Source organism: Elephantulus edwardii, unplaced genomic scaffold (genome assembly GCF_000299155.1).
Source record: "Elephantulus edwardii isolate Elephantulus edwardi_28Jun2011 unplaced genomic scaffold, EleEdw1.0 scaffold00136, whole genome shotgun sequence".
In the NCBI taxonomy this organism is placed as follows: domain Eukaryota; kingdom Metazoa; phylum Chordata; class Mammalia; order Macroscelidea; family Macroscelididae; genus Elephantulus; species Elephantulus edwardii.
In genome coordinates, this window is record NW_006399886.1 from 3,617,434 (window position 1) to 3,640,996 (window position 23,563).

Here is a 23,563-nt window from a genome sequence, read left to right on the forward strand (position 1 = left end):
ACCCATTTTGTGTAATATTTCATGAGTTCCTTGTTTTACAATGCAGCATAGTATTCCATTGTGTGAATATACCAGATCTTCTCTATCTATTTGTTTGTTGATGGACTGTTCTTCCCTTTTTATTCTCCAGATCCAGCTCTTTTCAGGTTCTTTTGTAATACTTTACTTTGTCTTCTCAAGCTGTCTTTGGAATCTTCTGTCCACCTTTTACTTCAGAATCTCCTCTCTTTGTTTTGGCTTGTCATTGTTCTAGAGCTAATTTTAGATTATCTTGTTGTTATGTGTTACTGTGTTGCTTGCAACTCTATGTGCAATAGTTCTGAACCCTGCTCTACTTTGAGCCATTTCATTGTCTCTGACACATCTACCTTCTCACCCTAGTCATTGAGTCAATCCATCTCATCCAGAGTCTTCCTCTTTTACATTTTCCCTTGACCCTTTCAAGCATGATATCCGTTTCCAAGGACTGCTCACTTGTGGCATCATGTCCAAAGCTTGTGAGACAGAGCTTCAAATCCTTGCCTCCAAGGAGCAGCTTGATTTTACCCTCTTCTGGAAGGATCTGTTTGTTCACTTAGAAGTGCATAGTGGATCAAATACTCTTCTCTAGCACAACTCAAAGGCACCCATTCTTCTTCTTAGTCATTTTCTAGCTTTCTAATGCATAGCAAGTAATTGTGAATATCATGGCCTGCACCAGGCACATATTATATCACTTTTGGTCTTTTATTTCTCCTCTGGTTCTATTATTACCTTTTATTCTGTTTGTGGATGATAATCTTTGATGTCTTCTCACAACTTATTTGGTCTACAGTCATTTATGTTCAGTGCTTCAGATTTATTCTTTAGATAATTTTTAAACTCTGTTGGAAAATACTCAAGATTGTATTTAGGTTCTTTTAAACTTGTTTTAATTTTCTTCAGCTTCAATTTGAACTTGAATATGAGTGATTGTTGTCTTTCCTCCATAGTTAGCTTCTAGAAAATTGGAAGTTGCTAAATATTAAATAGAACATATAAACATTGACATTCTAGACATTATCAAGCTGTGATGGCTTGGTGTTGGTACAAGATCTTTATTCAAAAAATGACAAATTGAGACGCATACATTCTGATGAACTTAAAGACTATGGTATTGATGAGATTTGTCTCCTCTAGAGTTTTATCTTCTTCAAATTTTCTTCCTTTTTATCTTCTTTTTTAATAATCTATAACATTCTCCCTTGGATATCTACTTTCAAAAGCATATTCATTATTTTACTTTCATTGATATGACTCATTTAATAGCACAGTTTTGAGCATGTGTTATTCCTTATGTTTTGTTAATAAGTATATTGAATCACAGGTAATTTATAAGTGAAGTCAGTTACATAAATAAGTTGGCATGCACCCTAGCTTATGCCAACAAATTTGGAAAACCTGGCGAACTGAGGGAAGAAATTCATATATGCCCCATTACAAAAATAAAATCAAATCAATTATATTTGAATAAAATATAATAGTTTCCCAACAAAGTATAGAAATTATCATTAATAACATATTCAAACAAAATCATGCTAAACAATATTCACAAAAGTTTGGCACAGTAATTCGACAAGAAAGTTCCTGAGATTCAGAAGATGTTAACAGAGGATATAAGTACTGATGTCAGATGGATCTTGGCTGAAAGTAGAGAATACCAGAAAGAGGCTTACTTGTATTTACAATGCAAAGGCATTTGACTTTTAGAATAGAAACAAATTATGGGTAATGTTGAGAACAATGTAAACCCCATAATACTTAATTGTGCTCACATATAACCTGTAAGTAGATCAAAAAAGCACTTATTCATGCAGAACAAAAGAAAACTGCAAGCAAACACTACAATCAGGAACGGTGTATGTCAGGGTTATATTATTTTTCCATTCCAATTCAAACTTAATGCTGAGCAAATAATTCTAGAAGAAAAATGTGGAGTCATTATTGAATAAGACTCATTAAGAACTTAGCATTATACAATGAGCACAATCTTGCTTGCATAAAATGAAGAAATATTTAGCAACTTTCTGCAATTTAAAGACTACAACTTTCAAAATTGATTTTGTCTCAATATCAAGACAACAAAATGTCTCACTAATGGACCCATAGACAACATCATAATGAGGTATAAAAGATTGTAGGTGTTAATGATTTAATTATACTTGGATTCACAATCAATGCTCATTATAGCAGTAGTCAAGAAATCAAAAGACAGGTTGGATTGATAAAATCTGTTGTTAATGGCCTCTTTAAAGAGCTGGAAAGCAAGGATATCAGGTTAGAGACTAAGGTGTGCCTGATCCAATCCATTGTATTTCCATTTCTTAATCAGTATGAATCAGAAAGTTCAGAAGACAGAAGAAGAATCAATGCTTTTGAAGTGTGATGTTGGTGAAGAGTACTGAATATGCCATGAAGTATCAAAGGAACAAACAAATCTGTCTTAGAGTAAGTTTAACCCAGGTACTTCTTAGATACAAGGCTGATAAAACTTCCTCTCACACACTTTGGTCATGTTGTCAGGAGAAATCAGTCTTTAGAAAAAGAGACAGAATGCTGAGAAAGCTCAGCAGAAGGAAAGAAAGTCCTCAAATGATGGATTGACTCAGTAACTGCAACAATGGGCTGGGACATGACAGAAATTGTGAGGATGGTACAGGGTAGCATCTTTTGTTCAAAGGATAGCTATGAGTCAAACTAACGTCAGTGATACCTAACAACATAGAATTGAAATGGATCAAATATGGAGTGTAGATGTTATTGTCACACTAAAGCTGGAAAAAAGAAGATATTTCTTTTTATAATATCTTAAAATGCTAAATATTTTTATAATATTTATAGGATATGATAGGTCCTATGATAAATTTTGTTAGATTAATTACTTATTGATTATAAATGCATTGCTTTCAACAACATAAATGGTTTATCAGATGTTTACATCACTAGATTAAATAGACAGCAATTAAAGTCATTAAAGTTGCATAAGTTGGTGGAAAAACCAGTATCATCACTCAAAATAAGACAGAGATTGACAGTGGAATAGATCATCAATTGCCGTATATATTTCCACATTGAAGAAGAGAAAAAAAAATAAGGCATAAGTGTCAGATAAAGTTTGACCTTGATCCTCTCTCACCTGAAGTTAGGCATCATCTCTAGACTAGATATGATAATGGATCTTCTCCAATCTACATTCATGACTCTAAAAACAGAAATAAATGGTGTCCAGTTACCTCTTCCAAATGTCCTGGTAGAGATCACTATAGATTGTCTAGCCAGATAGGAAAAGAACTGCAAAAAAAAAAATCAAAATCATACTTTAGAAATTCATAGATCTTCTGACCTTAGAGAGATTAATGAAATTCCGAAGACATTGGCCCTTAGTCATTCTTCAGACCTAGAACTGAGCTCATCTCTGTGGTTCAACTTTCGGTCAAGGAAAGGATAGATGTGAAGGGTAAGTGATAACACTAAGGTATACAGACCTTAGAAAAATTAGCCATTCCAAATTAAATGAAATTCATTTAAAATTTAAATGAAATTCATGAGGATAAAGCTCAGAATTTAGAGATTAAAGAGTGAATTAGTAAATACTAGCAGGAAATGAGAACAGTATCGTAGCACTGTTGTTACTGTTATGTGCTGTCGAGTCACTTGCAACTCATAGCTACCCTCTGTACAAGAGCCCTAAATGCCATTCTATCCTGTGCCACTCTCACTGTTTCAGACACAGTCATTCCCACCACCCCAATCACAGAATTGATCCATCTCATCAAGGGTCTTCTTCTCCTGTGCCATCCCTCCACTCTCCCAAACATGATGTTCCTCTCCAAGGACCAGTCCCTCCTTGCTACATGCCCAAAGTATGTCAGACAAAGCTTCAGAATCCTTGACTCCAAGGAGCATTCTGGCTTCACCCTCTTCAGGATGAACCTGTTTGTTCTCCTAGCAGTCCATGGTATACTCAACACTTCTCCAGCACCACCGCTCAAAGGCATCAATTCTCTTTCTATCATCTCTAGTCACTGTCTAACTCTCCAATGCATAGCACATAATTGCAAAGACCATAGCCTAGATCAGGCGCACCTTAGTCTCCAGCCTGACGTCGTTGTTTTTCCCTGACAGCTGACTTTCCCAGTGCAATTCGTCTCTTGATTTCCTGGCTGCTGGTACCAAGAGTGTTGACTGTGGAACCAAGTAACTAAAACTGTTGACTATTTCAATCTCTTCACCATCCATACTGATGCTGCCAATTGGCCCATTCTTGAGAATATTTGTTTTCTTGATGTTGAGCTAAGATTATAAAACCAGTCATGAAACAAAGTATGTATGGAATGCTGAACATAATATCAGCCAACTTTAATTCAAATATTTATTCTTTAAAAAATAATAGATCTAACACACACACACACACACACACACACACACACACACGCAGGAGTGGCATCCAATTCCTAAATATATAAATGTCAATAGTTGTAGAGGGGCTTCAAGCAGTTTGTTCATAGGGTCATTATGAGTTGTGCTTGACCTGAAGGCAATAAACAACACTATGGATGATAGATAGATAGATAGATAGATAGATAGATAGATAGATAGATAGATAGATTAGAGTCTCTAGAGATTCAAAACCAAAGAAAACTGCCCCCAAGCTTTCTTTCTCTATGAAAAATGTCAGAAATTCAAAACAGATTCAGGAGACGATTTGATACAAGGAATATTTTTGCTTATGTCAGATGAAACTTGTCTGAAAACAGAGAATACCAGAAAAGGTTTACCTGCATTTTATTGAAAATGCAAAAGCATTAGATCATGTGGAGCATAAATTATAAATAATACTGCAGAAAAATGGAATAAAACATGTAATAGTCCTTATGTTTAAAGTCTAAAAATGTATGTATTAGGGTTGTATTCTTGTATTCTGTATATATAAGCCAGTAACCGGAGAAGATGGAATATGTGAAGAAGGGTGTGACATCAGATTTGACAGAAGGCTCACTGACAACCTACAACATGGAGATGATAAGGTTCTACTTGCTGAAAAAGAAGAGGATTTGAAAGAAGCACTAAGTCATGAAGCATTTACTGATGAATATCAATGTCTTCTGTATGGGTTAATGCTTGTCATAAAAATAAAAGTCCTCACAACTAAAACAGTAAGCAAAATCATGACAAACTGATACATTATTGCAATTTTCAATAAATTAATTTTACTGAGTCAATGTCAAATCAATGCCCATGATAGCAGAAGTCAAGAAATCAAGTGATATTGCACCGGGAAAAATCTGCTTTACAAGACCTCTCTAAAATGTTAAAATGCAAAGATGTCACCTTGAGGACTGAGGTATGCTTGAACAATATTCTGTTATTTTCAATCACCTCATGTACTTGAGAAAGTTGGGTAATAAATAAGAAAGTCTCTGAATAAAAATTGATGTAGTTTATGTATGGTGTTGGTGACATATATTGAACTTCCAGAATCATGGGGGGGGGGGGGAACCTGTCTCAATCTCAGATACATAGCCAAAATGTTCCTATTTATAACACAGAATGGTGAGAATTCTGTCTCATATCCTCTGGACATATTAAAATGTAGAAATAATCACTGTAGAACAACTCATAATTGATGAGTACAGGACCTAGAAGGAGTGGGGGCAAGAAAGGGAAATCTGCTACAAAACATACTGACACATCTCATGGAAGGATAGAATTAGTATTTGTACTGGGATTGCGTTGAATGTGGAATAGGCAATCTCCAGTTTAATTTGGAATGGAAAGAGATCCCGGGTAAGCAGAACACTCTTTAAAAAGAGAAACAAGGTAGGAGCCATCTCACTCCCCGATTTAAAATCCTGCTACACTGCATGGTGTTCAAGACAACATGGTACTAGTATAATGACAGACACATAGATCAATGGAAAAGAATAGAGAATCCAGAAATGAGCCCATCTACCTATGATCAATTGATTATTGACAAAGGGATGAAATCAGTTAAGTGGGGAAACGACAGGCTTTTTAACAAATGGTGTTGGCTAAATTGGAAAACTATCTGCAGAAAACCCAAGCAAGATCCACACCTCACACCATATACAAAAACCATCTCAAAATGGATCATGGGCCTAGGAATAAAACCAAGGACTATACATTTCATTAAAGAACAGCCAAAGAGCAGCCTGGCTTTACCCTCTTTAGGAAGAACTTGTTTGTTCTCCTAGCAGTCCATGGTATATTCAACACCCTTCTTCAGCTCCACAGCTCAAAGGCATCAACTCTCCTATCATCCCTTGTCACTGTCCAGATTTCTGATGCATAGCAAGTAATTTCAAAGACCATGGCCTGTATCATAGGCACCTTAGTCTCCAGACTGACATCATTTCTCTTCAGTACTTTGGAGAGGTCTCTGACAGCTGTCATTCCCAATGCAATTCGTCTTTTAATTACCTAACTGCTGGTACCAAGAGTGTTGATTGTAGAGGCAAGGAAACTGAAACTGTCAAGAATCTCAATCTATTCATCATCTATCATGATGCTGCCAATCAGTCCAATGGTGAGAATCTTTGTTTTCTTGATGTTGAGCTTCAATTGATACTTAAGGTTACATCCCTTGAGATTCTGCAGCAAGCACTTCAGGTCCTCCTCAGTTTCAGCAAGCAGGGTTGTGCCAACTTCATAATGCGTATTGTTGATGAGTCTACCTCCAATCCTGAGGCTACACTTCTCCTCATAGAGCCCAGCCTTCCGGACAATCCGTTCTGCATATAGATTGAAAAGATATGGAGATAGGACACATACTTGACGCACACCCTTCATAATTTTGAGCCATACAGTGTTTCCTTGCTCTGTTCTGAGGACTGCCTCCTTGTCCAAGTATAGGTTTCACGTAAGCAAAATCAAGCATTCTGGGATTCCCATTCTTCTCAGAGTCAGCCACAGCTTGTTGTAGGATTCTGTAAACTTTTGTTATGAGAGCCTTGTCTGAGATGGTATTGTCAAATGTTTTTCCCTCATCATTAGGTTGGGAAGGTTTTTGATGTGCACAGGGATTTAATATTTAGAAGGTCCTATTCATCAGTTCTTCAGCTGTGTTTTTCTGGCTGTATATGGCAATCCTTTTATACTGTAGACTAATGCTTCTAATCATAATCCCATTAGTTTGAGGCTTTATTTCAAGGTCTCTGATCCACCTTGAATTGATTTTTGTGTACGGTGTGAGATGTGGATCCTGTTCAGCTTTCTGCATTTAGCAGTCCAGTTTTGCAAGCACCTTTCGTTGAAGAGGTTGTCTTTTTCCACATGATAGGTTTTTAGTTCCTTGTTTAATAGTTGAGCATAAATAGCTGGGTCTATTTCTGGGTTCCCAATTCTATTTCATTGGTCTATGTGCCTGCCATTGTACCAGTACCGTGCTGTTTCAGTTACTACCACAGTGTAGTGGGTTTTGAGGTCAGGGAGTGTCATACCTCCCACTTCATTTTTGTTTCTCAGAAGTACTTTGCTTATTAAAAGTCTCTTTTTTCTCCAAATAAACTTGACAATTTCCCTTTTGAGCAAGTGGACTGGGAAATTATAGTACATTCACATGATGGAATACTACGCAGCTTATAGGAGCAATGATTTTGAAAATTACTACCCAATTTGGGAGGATCTCGAGAATATTATACTAAGTAAACTAGTTCAGTCCCTTAAGGACAAACATTGCATAAGATTATTATTGTAGAAATAGAAAGGTAACTAGTAAAATGCGTATGAGGATCCAAGGGGGGAGGTAAGGTAGGAGTAGAAAGGTGAGAATGGGCAGGGAAGTAATCATAGGGTTGCACAATTTTACAGGTAGAAGAAGGGGTGGGTAAAGGAAATGGGAAAGATTTGGTGTAAAAAATAATGTATACGAACTTTGTAAGTAAACAAGTATAAAATAACATTTTATTTTTAAAAATAAAGAAAAAAATACAATCCTACTGATAAGAGTTTTTGAGAACTTTTTATTTCAGAAATGGATAACAAGATTTGTTTCTTTAGCATATTAATCTGGAAGTCCTGTCCAAAATGGGTGGTGGCCCTGTTTGTATTTGAAATACAGATGGCATAGCTTCCTGAATCACAGCAATACACAAGTCACTAACATATGGAAAACTGACAGACAAGTTATTTGTCTGTTTGACTGTTTAACCATCTTCAAATCCAGTCCCAGTTTTCTCAGATCCTGTGTATAAGACAAAAGCGTTGCTTTCATGATCATTAATTGAATTGTGTTCCCCAAAAGTACAAGTATGTAACACTGCAATATGGAAGTTATATAATGATTCCCTACCCAGAAAGATGCGTTGACACAGTAGCTGGGGTAACAGGAGTAGATGTGTCAGAGTCAATGAGACTGGCTCAGGACAGGGCAGGCTTCAGAGCTATTGTACATAGGGTTGCTATGAGTTGCAGGCAACTCAGTGACACATAAGAACAACAACATTATCTGATAAATCAAACAACTATAAAAAGGTCAGGCTGGAAAGTGACACCCCTAAATCCTATTGCAGCTATCAACAGAAGTAAGGGGAGTTTCTCTAGAGTGTTTTTCACTAGCTCCATTTGTAAAGGGAAATCTAAAAGAAGAGAAGATCTAAGCAGAATAAGGACTTCATCAGTACAACTAAAAAAGAATCTCCAGGAATGAATGGGACCTTTTGAATATAGGCCTCTGTGTTGGGAACCTCGTTGACAATAAGAAAGACAGACATAACAGAGGTCTCCAAAGAATGTCAGGCCTATAGATGCCAAAGCAAGGGAACAACCCCTAGAGCCAACAAAAAGGACTAGAGAGCCCCCCCTTCCAGAGTTGGTTCCCTTAATTTAGACTCCTAGCCTCCTAAACCGTGAAAGAATAAATGGCTGTTTGTCAGTCATCCACTTGCGGCATCTCTATAGTATCTGCAATAGATAACTAAGATTCTCATCAATCAATGTTAATGTATCAAGAAGATAACTGAATTTATCATTTTCCTTAGATAACTTCCAAGTGGGTTTTCTTTTGTCTATTTCCTTTTCCTCTTATTTCTGAACCAGAATTACACTTTCAGTCAATATACACCAAAGTAGAATGATTTTTCATAGTAAATTTCATTTATTATGCACTGATATCTTTCTTAAAAACTGTATGCTCCTTTTAGCTTTAATATTCAGAACAGAAGATTTCAAAGGACAGCTCAGGAATACAAAGCAAAATGTTATCATGAAATGCACAAGGGGCTTAAGTCCTAAAATAAAAAAAGACAAACTTGCTCAGCATTTCTTTAACCTTAAGGAACTGAAGAACAGATTCAAACCTCAAATTGGAGTACTTAAGAATGTTGAGAACAGAATGTGGATCATCCAAGAAGCATCAAAAGAAGATGGAAGGAGTACACAGAGTCACTGTATCAAAAAGAATTGACTGACACAGAAGATTGCATCAAACAACATATGATCAAGAGCCTATGGTGATGAAGGAGGAAGTTCAAGCTGGTCTGAAGGAATTAGCAAAAAACAAGGCCATAAGAATTTGTGGAATACTTCAATATTTCAATATTTCAACAAACAAATGCTGCCCTGGGTGCACTCACCAGGTAGTGCCAAGAAATCTGGAGGACAATTACCTGTCCAACTGACCAAAAGAGATCTTTATTTATTCCCATTCCACAAAAAAGTGACCTGACAGATAAAAATTATTGAACAATATCATTAATATCACAAACAAGGATCCTATTGAAGATTATACAAAAATTACTGGAATAGTGCATCAAGAGAGAACTGCCAGATGTGCAAGCTGGGTTTAGAGGTGGTAGCACTAAAGACATAATAGTCTACGTTAGATGGAGTTTGGCCGAAAGCAGAGAGTGCCGGAGGACTGTCTGTGTTTCATTGACTGTGCAAAGGCATTTGACTGTGTGGATCACAACTAATTGTGGCTAACTTTGAGGATAATAAGAATCCCAGAACATTTAATTGTGCTCATATGAAACCTACACTTAAACCAGGAAGCAGTCATCTGAACAATACAGGGAAATATTGCATGATTCCGGATCAGGAGTAGTTTGCATTAGGGATGAATCTCATCTCCATATCTTTTCAATCTATATGCAGAATAAATCATCTGAAAGCAAGGCTTTATGAGGAGGGATGTGGCATCCAGATTGGAAGAAAATCCATCAACAACCTACATTATGAAGATGACACAACCTTGCTTGCTGAAACTGAGAAGAACATGAGGTATTTGTTGCAGAAGCTCAAGTTCTGTAGTCTTCAGTATGGATTGAAGCTCAATGTCAAGATAATTAAAAAAAAAAAAAGAAGATTCTCACCACTGGGCCAATTGTCGATACCATGATAGCTGAAGATATTGAGATTATTAACAACTTCAGCTTTCTTGGTTCCACAATTAACACTTTTGGTATCAGGAGACAGGAAATCAAAAGATGAATTACACTGGGAAATTCTCCTGTCAGGGACCTCTGCAGAGTACTAAAGAGGAATATTGTCAGTCTGGAAATTCAAGTGTACCTTATACAGGGCATAGTTTTTGCAATTACTTACTATGTATCAGAGAGCTGGATAATGATGAAGGATAATAGAAGAATAACCAATGTCTTTGAGTTGTGGTGTGCGTGTGGTGCTGGAAAAGAATGTTGAATATACATACTGTGGACTACCAGGAGAACAAACAAGTCTAACCTAGAGAGAGTAAAATCAAGCTGCCTCTGGAGGCAAGGATTTTGATGCTCCATTCACACACTTTGAGCACAAGGCCAAGAGAGCTCTCTCCTTGGAGAAGGACATCATACCTGGATGGAAGGGTGGAGGGACAGGACAGGACAAGAAGACCCAACATGAGATGGATTTTCTCAATTCCTGGAGAAATGAGATTAGGTGTACTGGAGTTGGTGAGATTACCTCGGGATAGGTCAAGGTTCAGAGTTATTGTGTAAATAGGGTTGTTATGTGTCTCAGGTGTCTCAAGGGCACATCATCATCATCATCATCATATCATTTTGTAAAATATTGGATCATTAATAATTACAAGTAAAATTGTATGCAAAGTATATCCAAATGGTTTGTGTACAATTTCTTGCACAATAATTATTCTCAGGAAGGAGAGTGAAATAGAGAGAAAAAGACCTTGTAGTGAATGAAGAAGGCCTTTAAAAATATGGCAAACTTCAATATTACCTCAATAACTGTTATTGCTTTTTAATATTTCAGATTTTAAAACCTATAAGACAGGATTCTTTCTCTCACTGTATTATTATGTACCTTTAACATTCTAGTACATTAAATGCACAATAATGTTGTTATGATTCTTCTCATTTCAAGTTTTTAGGATGATTAATTTGTTTTGAATTTCAATTCAAAGGGAATTTTCACTATTCCCATTGAGGCATTCTTGCTGATCAGCAACATTTGGTGCAAATAGCAATCAAGCTTCAAATTTATGCAAAACATTCCTTGTTCCTCAAGAATTTCACTGAATTATTTAAAACTCAGTGGTGGAAACAAGCACCAGCTGTGGTGTGAAGGGGGTGGGGACTTGTAAATATGCACAAAGGATTGGAACACTCAGTGAGTATAATTCGCATAGCTGCACACCCTTCCTCTCGTGAGACTCTGGTAAAATCACACTGAAATCTAACTGCAATCCACATCATTTGCCCAAAGAGGACCTGTGTATTCAATTATAAAGTGTTTTGTCACAATATCTTAGCATCTGTTTAAAACTTCAAAGCAATATTGCATAACTCCAGTTTATTTGTGTGGGGCATGTATTGATGTGAACTACATAATGTGTTACTGACTGAAATGTATAACTATGGTATAATCTCAAGTGGCACCAAAGAAAAATCAATATTCCCTTCTCAAAAGATTGTTTTCCTATGGATAATTAACTGTACATCAGTGCTTGGTCAATGATAATGGAGTTTTTAAGAAGATAAAAAGTTAAAGAATGTAAAGTTTGGAGATAAATTATAACTGAATTCTACACTTTAAGCTAAAAAACATGGTAGAGATGGCATAGACTCTATTGTCCCTAAACATTGATACATGTCAATGTGTAACAAATTTTCATAAATGAAATATCTGTAGTAATCATAATTGTCCTTACTTATCAAAACCCCAAAGTTGAAAAAAAGAGGGGAGAAAAGAGATGTATATTGACCTGCTTATAGATAAGCATTACTATTAAGACTTTTTGACCTAGAAAGTATAGTATATTAATATAGTATATTTTTTACCTAGAAAGTATATCAATAGTCTTTGTTTTCTTCATCTTAAGGTCACTAGACACTCTCACCATAATAGATACTATTTCTATTATTTGTCTCTTATGTTAAAGAACCTGTTAAATTTATTTCTGGTCAAAGGATTTTTCATAAACATCCAATGTGAACAACTGGAACTTTGGAATGCACAGGAAGAATAAAATGTGCTCTCAGTCATTGTTATCATGTGCTGCTGTAACAGAAATATTGCCAATAGATCTCTCACCTTACAAAGTTTAGGACCTTAGAAGTCCAAAGTTAGGGTGTCAGCTTAAAGAGAAAGCAAATTCTTGTCTCCATTCAATATAGATGGGCCTTGTATTCTTTGGAGATCTCCTTATTTCTTGGTTTCAATATTCCCCAATCTCAGAGGTTCTCAGTGCAAGAACTTGGGTCCAAAATGTATATTCCACCCCTAGTTCTTCTTTACTTGGTAGTAAACAAGACACTCCTTTGTTTAATCTCTCTCATAAGTGGTTGACAGAAAATGCAACATTGTAGTCTAGATTGTATTCAGGCTCATTAGCATAATTGTTTATAATCCTCCTTCATTATCATTGGTATTGTTATTGTGTACCATCAAGTTGGAACTAACTCATAACTGAGTTACTGGGTTTTCAGACTCAGTAAATCTCACAGGAGTTTTCCAATCTTTCTCCTGAAAAGCAGGTGACGGACTCAAGCCATGTACCTTTTACTTGACAGCACAATTCTTTATCACTAAGCCACCTGGGCTCCCTTGTTAAGTGCCTTTAAACTGGTTCCTACTCATAACAACCTTATGTAGAGTTAAATGAAACTTCGCCCATTCTGGGACAGCCTGACAATTGTACTATGATTGAACTCAGGCTGGAGCCACTGTGTTAGTCTGTTTCATTAAAAGGGCTTCTTTTTTCATGGACCTTTACCAAGCTAGATGCCATCCCCAAGGGACTAACTCTTCCTGTTAATATATCCAACGGATACATGATAAAATCTTATCATCTTCATTTAAAAGAAGTATTCTAGTGCAGTAATTCTGGTGCATTTGGAAGTAGGAGTGGCATCCACTTCCTAAATAACATGCCTCCAGAAACTCTATGAACTTTGATTAAAGTCAATAGTTGTATATTCGCACAATGGAATACTATGCTGCATTGAAAAACAAGGAACTCATGCAATATTATTCAAAATGGGTGACCCTGGAGGACATTATGCTGAGTGAGGTATCTCAGTCACAAAGGGACAAATGCTATATGGTGCCACTATTGTAGAATGAGGCTGGCACTGGGGTGGGGGTAAGACTGAGAAAAACTGGATGAAATATGTTTACGGCATTGAAGTCTATGGGGGAGAGAATAGTCTAAAAGTATTATATTTTAGGGCATTATTTTTATCGTAGGAGTATGCAATGAGGGTTGCAGAGTGGATTATATTTAAGGGTAGGGGGTGGGGTTTGGGGGGTGGGGGGGGGGGGATTGTGTACCAATGAGGGAGTTTTTCTTTTGCTTTTCAAGGAGAGGAGCAAAGGGGCAAAGGGAGGGAGGGGGGAGGGGTTTGTGCGGGGAGAAGGGTGCAACAATGAATGAATGGAATTCCCAAATCTCTGTAGATGTTCATTGAAATGAAAAAATAAACAAACTAAATTAATTAAAGAAAAAAAAGTCAATAGTTGTAGAGGGGCTTTAGGACTTTTGTTCATAGGGTTTTTATGAGTCCTTTTTGATTTGAAGGCAATCAACAGCAACAAAAATTCTGCTGCATATCTTTCAAAAAAGATTTGTTTGTTGTTTTGAAATCCCATGTTATATCCAGTAATATTTGCCAATTGAAGAATTAATCAATTCTTTACTACTTCTTATTTGTTGTTAAAGGTGGGGGGACTTTTGTAGGTTTTTATCCACATTTATTTTATACTGATTTACTTACAAAGGTCATACACATTGTTTTTCATACCAGATATTTCCAATTTCTTTACCCACCTCTCCCTTCACCCATGAAATTGTGTGACCCTATGATTACCCACATCCAGCTCATCTTCATCCCTTTGCTTCCATCCCCTTGGATCCTGATAAAAGTTCTACAATATTAGTCTTATGCAGTATTTGTCCTTATGGAACTGAGTGCATTTAGCATAATGCTTTCTAGTCCCTCCTAAGTTAGCAGTAACTTATAAGATCATTTCCAATATATATTCTAAGCTCAGTGAAGTCTAGTCAGAACCAACTCATAGCTGACCCTCCAGTGGATTCTGAGGCTTTAAATTGATGAAAAAAGATTGCTCTTCTCCCAAAGAGCCACAGGTGGAGTCAAACTAGCAAAGAGGAAACACTTTGAAAATGCTAGGACTTAGAATTTACAACACACAGGATAATTACACTGATTTGTCAGTTGGAGGATAATTAATACTGAAAATTATGGTTTAGCCACATTGACGCATATTTTTAGCATGAAGGAGAAACAATTCGATCAATGACAGTCCATGACCAAATAATTTTTAATTTTGTTAACGTATGTGACTTACTTTTTCAGACGCTTGTAACTATTGATACTAAAGAACTCCTGTACTCTTAATTAATTAAATTATAATCATTTTAAAGTTGAAATATCTGAGAATATTATAAAAATATGAGTGAATGTAACTTTCTCATTGATACTTTAGAAAACTGATTTATCTGTGAATAAAGAGTTAATGACTCTCTTTAAGCCTCTTTGTACATACTTTCCTTTTTTTTGTGGTGGTAAAATAGCATTAAGTCACCTTTGACACATCACTCATTCATTGCAGTTGAGTATAAACTGACTCACAGCTGTCCCTATAGTAGATTTTTAACAAGGATTTAAGTCATTTAAGAGAGATTGCCTATGTTTCTCTCATAGATTCCCTAGTGGATTCTAACCACCAAAGCAGCACAGCCTTTGGGCTGGCATCACAACACCCACTGACACTGGCTACCAGAGCTCTCTAATTTGTGACTGTAGTATAGCAGGATGAAGCCTTGCCAAGCCCTGGGCCATACTTACACTAGTTTCTATGCTTGAGTCCATTATTGCAATAACTGTCAACCCATCTCCTAAGGGTCTTTTTACATTGGCCTCTGCTTTTCTAAATACAAAGTCCTTCCTTGGAGATTGGTCTTCCCTGATGACTCCTCCAAAGTACATGGGACAAAGTTTCATTTTCCTTTCTAAGTAGAATTCTGGCTGTTCTTCTTTCACTAATGATTTGTTCATTCTTCTGTCAGTCCATGGTGCTGTTATTGTTGGTTGTGCTGTAGAGTCAGAACACACTCATAGCTGACTCACTCGCAGGTTCTCAGTGTCTGTAAAACACATGAGAGGAGATTGTCCATATTTCTCCTTTGGAGCAACAACTGGATTCGAATCAACTGCCTTTGGTTTGGCCACACAACTCTTAATCACTAGACTATCAGAAGTAGTTCATGACATATTTAATATCCTTTGCCAACACTATAATTCAAAGGTACTAATTCTTCCTTCATTTTCCTTATTATTGTCCAGCTTTTGCATACATATTATGGAACTGAAAATAACAGCATGGGCTCAGCACACCCTGGTCCACAATATAACATCTTTGTTTTTAAAAAAATACTTTAAGGAGGTAATTTGCAGTAGACTTGTCCAATAAAATACATTGTTTCATTTCATACTGCTGCTTCCTCTGCTACTTGCTGTACATTCAAATAAACTGAGACAACCTCAATATTTCATGCATATTATGAGGTTGCTAATTGGTCCAGTTGGGAGGATGTATTATGTTAAGGCGTAATCTATACTGAATGAAGTGGTCTTTGATCTAACAATAAACACTTCAAGTCAGCTTCACTCTCAGTAAGTGACAGTATTTAAGTACAAAGCAGTTTGTTAATGAATCTTTTTCTAATTCCAAAGTCAAATTTTCTTCATATAGTCCCTTGTTATTGTTGTGCACCACCGAGTTAGAACTGACCCATCGCTGACCCTCCAGTGGATTTTCAGAGGAAGAGAGTGGAGCTAGTGAATTCAGATTCAAACTGCATACCTTTGTGTTAGGAGCACAGGTCCTTATCACTAAGCCAACAGAGGAAAACAAGCCCCTCTGGTGGCCTGGTGGCACGAAACCATGCTGCAATCCTGAAGGTGCTCTTAATTTGAGGCCACTAGCTGCTCTAGGGAAAAGGACGGACAATTTCCTCCTGTACAATTAACTTCCTCTGAAACCACCAGAGGGTCAGCTGTGGGTCAGTTCTGACTCTACAGTACCCAGCAACAGCAATGAACAATCAGAGTCCCCTTAATATAGATTTCAAATTATTTTTTCAGAATATCAATTATTTAAATATGTAGAAAGATATAATGCTGATACATATATTTAATTATTTTTAAACTACATAGTACTTCCTTGTGCTGCTTCAAAAATTGCCTGTTTTATGGATAAGTCTCACAGAAGCACTATTTAGTATTATTAAATTCACATTCTTTTGTAGTTAAGTATCTTCTAAGGATTGAGAAAAATACAGAAAATATAAAATAATCCATAAAAACAATAGAAAACCAAACAGCTAAAATAAATGGAAAATTAGAAGTCTTACAAAAACAACATATTGAAAATCAGAATATTAAGACTAATTTTCAGAAAGAGTTAGCACATTAGAAGGCTAAAAGAGTGGAACTGAACCAATGGGATACATACAATTGGAGGACAAATTCTTCAATCTTTATCAGTAAAGAGAAATGATTAAATAAAAGAAGGAAGAGAAATGAAGAAAACATAAGATAAATGTAGGACATCAAGAGGAAGAGCTTACATGTGGTTGGAATTCCAACACAGGAAAGGAGGGAGAGGAAAGGAACAGAGGAAATCATAAAAAATTTGCTGGAAAAACTTTCCAATTACTGTGAAATGGAGAAAATATGCATTCAGAAAGTTGAGTGCACCCAAAAAAGCATAGATTGACTCCCAAAAGAAAAACATCAAGACATACTATCGTAAAATTTCTAAAATTATAGACAAAGATTATTGAAAGTGGTTCAGAAAAAAAAATTAACAGCTCCAAAAGAGAATAAGAAATACCAAATTTCTCAGCAGAAATTGTATAGACAAGAAGGTCATGGAATGATATAAAGAAAACTCTGGAGGGAGGGATGGCAACCAATAACTCTTTATACTCACCTAAATTGTTCCTCAAATACAATTGTGGAAAGAGGACATTTCTAGATAAGCACAAACTATGGGAATTTTGGAAACCAGACCAATTTTAGAAGAAACACTAGAGGAAATTTCTATACAGAAAATCAACAATGACTAATAAAAATCTAAAATTAACATAATGACAATATTTAGAAACCAACTGATACATGGAAATAACAGAGAACTCTATTTACATAGTTGTTAAGGGGTTGTTCTCCCAACCCAAAGGCAGGTGATTTCAATCTACCAGTGTTTCCATGGGAAAAAAGTAAACTATATCTTCTTATGTGATTTACATCCTCTGAAAATCCATTGGAGGGTCAGCTATGGTTTAATTTGAGCTTTAGAGTAATGAGTGGGTGAGCCAGTGAGTGAATTTCTTTTTTAGAGATAAATGGATGAGTCTCTTCTAATTGGCTGGTCAGCTAGCTAGCTTCAGAATTCATTGATAAAACTAAATTTGAGTGTTAAACATTGCATCTACTTGTTGAAATACATCAATTAGATTTTTGTCAACTGACAGCAATACCTTCAGTGCAACTTGGACTGCTTTGCTAAATAATTTTAGTGCTTGATTTTATGTCACCTCCTGAAATGACTGAACATCAACCAATGCTTTTTGTACTATGAACATCTGCATTTCTTCCACTTTCTTTTGATACTTTCAGAATCATTCACTATGTTACCAATAAAGCATATCATCATTTCAGCCCAAGAATTGAAATTTTATTTGATTCCTTCATCTTTAAAAATGCTGAGTGTATTTTTACCCTTTTGATTTCCTAACTCTGGGTTAGAAAATTTCATTAAAATGTTTTTATGTTGTCTTTGAAAAATGTTCAAACTCTAGTGATTGTTGTTGTGTAATGTCATTGAGTCACTTCTGAGTAATATTGACCCTATGAACAGCAGATCTGAATCTTGTCTGATCCTGCAACATTTGTATCATCACCAACAAATTTGAGCCCATTACCACAATCACGGTGTCAATCCATGTCGTTTAGGGTCTTCCTCTCTTTTGCTGGCCATCTATCTTTCCAACCATGATGTTCCTTTCCAAGGAATAGCTTCTCCTAACACGCTCAGAGGATGTGAGAGGAAGTTTCATCATCCATGCTTCTAATGAGTATGGTGGTTGAACTTTTTCCAAGATCTATCTAGTCATTCTTTTATAAATCTATGCAATATTCAGTACTTTTCTCCAACACCACACTCAAAGACTTCAGTTCTTCTTTCATCTTTATTCACTGTCTACCTCTCAAATGCATAACAGGTGATCAAAAGAAAATGGCTTCAACCAAGCACACCTTAAGCTTTAAACTGGAATCGTTGCTCCTTGGTACTTTGCAGAGTTCTCTGACAACAGACTTTCCCAATCCTATATGTCTCCTGATCTCTTGAAAGTGCCAAAGGAATTGGTTTTGGATCCAAATAAAATGAAATAAATTACAATTTCAATCTTTTCTCCTTCCATCATGATATTTCTTATGGACCCATTATTGTTGTTAGGTGCTGATGTTTTGAGTACAACTTATGGCAATCCTATAAACAACAGATCTGAACGCTCTATCCTGTACCGTCCTTGTAATCTCTGACACATCCAAGCCCATTGCCACAGACACCATGTCAATTTAACCTGGCTGAGTCTTCCTCTCTTTTGCCACCCCTCCAAATTCGCAAGCATTATATCCCTCTCCAAAGAATATGTCCAAAGTATGTGAGATGAAGTTTCATCATTTTTGCCTCCAAGGGACACTGGTGGCACCTTCTCCAAGGCATGCCTATTGTATATTTCTTAAACTGTACGCCGGGTCCTCAGCACTCTTCTCTAACACCAGAGTTCAAATACATCAGTTCTTTTACTGCCACATTGTCCAGCTCACAGATGCATAGAAAGTGACAGAAAGATCATTGCCTACATCAGGCACACCTTAGTGCTCAAACTGACATAATTACTCCTCGATAATTTGGAGAATTCTATGACTGACTACAGACTTTCCAAATGCAATACATCTGACTTTCTGATTCCTGGTAGCAAGTTTATTGATTGAGGACCCAAGTAAGATGAAGTCATTGATAGTCCTTTCTCCGTCCATCATGATGTTGCCTGTTGGTCCGATGGAAAGGATTTTTGTTGGCTTGACTTTGAGATGCAATCCATATTGATGTCTTCATGCTTCAACCTTCTGCAGCAAGTGCTTCAAGACCTCCTTATTTTCAACAAGCACAGTTGTATCATCAACAAAATGAAGGTTACTGACTGATGATGAGCCTTCCTCCAATCCCTGATGCCACATTTTTCTTCATAGAGTGCAGTTTCACACATAATTTGCTCAGAAAATAAATTAAATAGGAATTGGCAAAGTATACAACCCTGATGCATACTTTTCCTAATTCTAAACCATAAAGTCTTCCCTTGCTCTGTTAACACAACAGCCTCTTGGTCTATGCATATGTTTCTCATGAGCACAGTCAAGCAATCTGGAGTTCTCATTCTTCTCAGTATTAGGCATAATTTGCTAGGATCCACACAATCCAATGCCTTTTTATGGTTAATAAAGCATAAATAGATCTTATTCTGGTATTCTTTGCCTTCAGCCACCATTCATCTCTTATCAAGTAATGATATCTCTGGTATCATGGACACTGCTAAATTTAGCTTGAACTTCTAGCTGTTCTCCGTCTATGTACTGTTCTAGCCATTTTTAAATGATCTTCAGTAGTATGTTTGTATGCATGTGATATTAATGATAAAATTCAGTAATTTCCACACTATGTTGCATCATCTTTCTTGGGAACGGGAATAATATTGATATCTTCCAGAAAGTTGACTGGGCAGTTGTCCTTCAAACTTCCTAGCATTATTTGGTGAACATGTCCAGTGTTACATATGCCATTTGAAACTTTCAATTGTATCCTGTTTATTCTGGGACCTTATTTTTGCCAATGCCTTCAGTGCAGCTTGATTTTTTCCCTTCGTTATCTTTGGCTCTTGCTCATATGGTCTTTTGTTGTTAAGTGCTGTCGAGTTGTAGATGACTCATAGTGACCCTATGAACGAAAGACCTGAGCACTGTTCATAGATTTTCCGGAAGCAAGCCATTTCTTAAAATATGACAGTGTCAGCCAATTCATTTTGGTACAGGGACCTTGTGAACTCTCTTCTTCATCTTTTGATGTATCCTGGATCATTCAGGATTTGGGGCATAGCACCCCTAATTATTGCAACTTGAGGCTTGAATATTGCAACTTGAGGCTTGAATTTGTTTTACAGTTCCTCCAACTTGAGAAATGCTAAAATAGTTTTTCCCTTTTTATTCTCCAATTCTAGATATCTGCACTTCCATTGCAATAGTTTCCTCTGTCTTCTCAAACTTTTCTTTGAATCTTCTGTCCAACTCTTCTACTCCAAGAAATTTTCCCTTTGTTTTGGCTTCTCAATGCTCCAGCACAATTTTCAGGGTCTCTTCTGATATCTGTTTTAGTCTTTACTTTCTGCTCTTTTAAATAATCTTTTGCCCTCTTCCTGGATGATATCCTTAATTTCATCCTAAAACTTACTTTGTTTTTGATCATTGATGTTCAATGCTTCAAACTGTTTCTTAAAACAATTTTTAAATTCCAATGAGATAGGCTCAAGGTCCTGTTTTGTTCTCATGAACACCTTTTAAATTCCTTAGGCTTCACTTTGACCTTACACATAAGTAATTGATAATCTGTTCCACAGTCAGGACCTGGTCTGGTTTTGATTGCTGATATTGAACTTTTCCAATTATTTCTTTCACAGATGTAGTCAACTTGATTCTTAAACAGTCTATCTGGTGAGGTCTATATGTAATATCAACTTTTGTGCATTTTTAAAATGGCATTTTTCTGTGACTATATCATTGAACATACAACATTTGAGTGGATTAGCCATCCACTTCCAAAATAACATGCCTTTGAAAAGCCTATGTACAATAGAGCAAACTTGGACTAGCAGACATAGCAATTGATGCTGAGATCTCAGATACGGAAACAAAAAGAAGGAGGAACAGCTGTAAGCAGACACTAGTGATTGGAATTTGGAATGTGAGAAGCATGAATGTAGGAATACTGGATGTTGTTAAGAAAAAATTGGAATGCATAAATATTGACATACTAGGTATTGGCAAAGTGAAATGGCTTGGAAAGGGAATTTTAAAAAATTATTATTAATTACAAGGAAAATTTACAGAGACTTTGGATTACCATTCATTCATTGTTGCACTTTTCTCCCTTCCCAACCGTTCCCCCTAGTACACTAGCCTCTTGGAAAAGTAAAAGAAAAATTCTTTCATTGTTTTACAATCCACCAGGTACACTCAGCTATGCAGCCTTCGCTCTGGACTCCTGTCAAAACAAAAATAACTAATCATGTGTCCCTTTTAAACAGTTTTCTCCCTGATATGTTTCAATGCAGTATACATTATTTAACCCATCTTTCTCAGTCTCTCCCCACCCCCAAGGTCAGTCCTGTTTTACAACATTGGCACCATGCAGTATTTGTCCTTTTGTGACTGAGATACTTCACTCAGCATAATGTCATCCAGGTCACACATTTTAAATAATATTACATGAGTTCCTTCTTTTTCAAGGCAGCATAGTGTTCAATTGTGTGAATATACCATAGCTTCTCTATCCATTCGTTTGTTGATGGGCACTTAGGTTGTTTCCAACTCCTTGCTATTGTGAGCAAAGCCACAATAAACATGGGTGTGAATATATCTGCTTGGGTAGCAGTTATGGTTTCTTTGGGGTATATTCCCAGTAGTGAAATTGCTGGATCAAATGGTATCTCTATTTGCAAATTTTTGAGAAATCGCCATACTGCCTTCTGCAGTAGTTGCACCATTTTACACTCCCACCAACTGTGAATATGGGTATCAGATTCTCCACAACCTTGCCAACATTTGTTGCTGGCTGTTCTGTTAAATTTCGTTATTCTGACTTGGGTGAGATAATATCTCATAGTTGATTTGATTTACATCTCTCTTAGAGCTAGGGATTTTGAAAATTTCTTTACGTGCTTGTTAGCCATCTGAATGTCTTCTTCAGTGAAGTGTCTGTTCATATCCTGTGCCCATTTTTCTATTGGATTATTTACCTTTATCTTGATGTGGTGCTCAAGTATTTTATAAATTCTGGATATCAGTCCCTTATCTGGTATGTTACTACCAAATACTTTTTCCAAGTCAGTGGCTTCCCTTTTTACCCTGTTGGAGAGGTTTTTGGATGTGCATAGATATTTTATTCTTAGAAGGTCCTATTCATCTATTTTAACTTCTCCTGGTTGTAGGTATTTCAGGATACTTGAAAGACTGTTTATGTTGTGGATTAGAACGTCTAGTGTTCTTTCAAGGTTTTCTTTAATGAAGATGATAGTCCTTGGTTTTAGTAGGTCCATAATCCACTTTGGGTTGGTTTCTGTATATGGAGTGAGGTGTGGATCTTGCTTGAGTCTTTTGCAGATACTTTTCCAATTTTTCCAACACCATTTGTTAAAAAGGCTGTCATTTCCCCACTTAACTGATTTCATCTCTTTGTCAAAAATCAGTTGACCATAGATAGATTGGTTGATTTCCAGGTTCTCAATTCTATTCCATTGATCTATGTGTCTGTCATTGTACCAGTACCATGCTCTCTTAACCACCACGGCAGTGTGGTAGAATTTGAAACCAGGGAGTGAGATTCCTCCTACCTTTCTTCTATTTTTTAAGGAGTGCTTTGCTTATTCGGGGCTTCTTTCCATTCTAAATGAAACTGTAGATTACCTTTTCTATCTTGTGGAAGAATGGAACTGGTATTTGTATTGTCTGTCAGATACTATTATATATATTTAAAGATGGAGACAGACTAGGAAGAAGGATTGGCCATCCATTTCCGAAAAGACAGGCCTTCAAAAACCCTATGTACAGTAGAGCATACTTAGACTAGACCATCACTTGGACTAGCAGACATGGCGATTGAGACTGAGATCTTGGAAATGGAAATACAGAGAAGTAGGAACAGTTGTAAGCAGACACTAGTGATTGGAACATGGAATGTGAGAAGCATGAATGTAGGAAAATTA